This window comes from Mustela erminea, chromosome 15 (genome assembly GCF_009829155.1).
Source record: "Mustela erminea isolate mMusErm1 chromosome 15, mMusErm1.Pri, whole genome shotgun sequence".
Taxonomy (NCBI): Eukaryota; Metazoa; Chordata; class Mammalia; order Carnivora; family Mustelidae; genus Mustela; species Mustela erminea.
In genome coordinates, this window is record NC_045628.1 from 50,259,561 (window position 1) to 50,261,569 (window position 2,009).

The 2,009-nt window shown below is 33.0% G+C and overlaps 1 pseudogene; it reads right to left on the reverse strand.

Moving 5' to 3' along the window:
• Window positions 1-1,565: 1,565 nt before the first annotated feature.
• LOC116574625 lies at window positions 1,566-1,684 on the reverse strand (annotated as a pseudogene).
• Window positions 1,685-2,009: the final 325 nt, after the last annotated feature.

A 2,009-nucleotide genomic window follows, 5' to 3' on the forward strand; every position in this document is an offset into this window, starting at 1 on the left:
ATTAATATAAAGAACTTTAGTTTTGCCAAATGGCAGTTATTCTGAGATATCTAGTTTTATATACTATTAGCAACAGAAATCACAAATGAATTTTTTAAATTATAAAACAAGCATTTAAAACTGAAAATTTTTACACTAGAGTTAGTCTTAAAAGAGCAGGATTACTTTAATAGCTCAGAGTAACTTCAAAATGCAAATCAGTTTAGGAAATAATTTGTAAGAGTAAAATATCCAACTATAACTTCCTTATTTACACCCTATTTTTTAAAAATTTGATACCTAATGGAAGAAAAACCTTGAAAATATGAGTTTTCTACTTTTAAAAGCTTTAATTGCTGTGGGTAATGACTCTGAAAAGAAATTATATTTTTATTGCCTGGGACGTTTCTTCCATAGCAGAATCTGTTCATCATAGCAGTGCAAGTCTTGGGGGATTGTGTTAATGGACCATGCTGCCACCAATAAACACCTTGAATTGGTAGTTATTTCCGAGAAAAAGGGAGTCACTTTTTATAGACTGGGTCTTTTAAATGCACTGTGAAATAAAGGGCACATAAGCTTAAGAGTAATTATTCCCATTATGCATTCTTTTATGACTCAAGATACTGAGATAACAAGGAAAATAAATGTAAAATAACCATGTATGGAAAGCTCATCAAGGATGAGATTCTCAAAGAGTGTATTAGATGAAGAAATGTGAATAAATAATGCATTTATAATAGTTTTAAAAATCAATCATGTCATGAAAGAAACAGAGAAATATTTTATTAATTTATATTTAATATCAGTAAGTGACTAAACTATTTCCTATGACAGATTATATATTTGAGGGGGAGGGGGTCATTAGTCTTTTACATCCAGTGTGTAAGTTCTATTATTCAGGATCCTTCAAGAAAATCACAATTTTCATATTAAAAGTAAATCTCTACTATCTAAAGAAAAAAATAACAAGATATTAAGACTTCATACTAAAGTCTCATAGAAACCATTCTGTATGATTTCATCATCCCCCTACTATGTCATCTCCTCAAAAGAACTTTCGATTTTTTTTCAAAGATTTTACTTATTTATCTGAGAGAGAGAAAGCAAGCACTAGTGGCAGAAGAGATAGAGGAAATGGAGAGGAGAAGCAGACTCTCCACTGAGCAGAGAGCCTGATGTGGGGCTTGATTCCAGGACACTTAACTGACTGAGTCACCCAGATGCCCCTCAAAAGAACTCTTTTTTTTTTTTAAAGATTTATTTATTTATTTATTTGACAGAGAGAAATCACAAGTAGTAGGAGAGACAGGCAGAGAGAGAGAGAGGGAAGCAGGCTCCCTGCTGAGCAGAGAGTCCGATGCGGGACTCGATCCGAGGACCCTGAGATCATGACCTGAGCCGAAGGCAGCGGCTTAACCCACTGAGCCACCCAGGCGCCCCTCAAAAGAACTTTTTAAATAAAAGAAGATAAATATTGCTGCCATGTTCAGTTACATGGGATGCTTTGGAACTAAAAATCAAGAATTTTACACCTAAAAATCAAGAATTTTCTTGTCCTTCAATTACATACTTTTGAATATACTATAAATTGAAATCGGGGTGGGAGATTTTTCACCAATTCCCATGTCATCCTTGTGTAGATGCCATGCTAATCTTCCTTGTATTTTTCCAATTTCAGTATATATGCTGCCAAAATGAGCACTGGGAAGGGAGGTTTTCAATATAAAATTATTTAATATTGAAGGGAAGTGAGGAAGAATGTTTAGTTTATTTAAATAAAGTACGATGACAACCTAAGTATTTCAAAACTATCAATATATTTAAACCATCAAATATACCATCAAACCATCATATTAGATACTTTACTTAATTTCTGGCAATTCTTGCCATTTTTCAAGGGTTTTCTTTTAATGAATACTTGACCTTAAGAAAACATTCTATCTTGTGAGTTCCTGGACTAGTTAACTTTCAGTTATGGCTACAATTTGTTTCTGTCTATTAGTCATCACTGGGATAAAACTAGATAT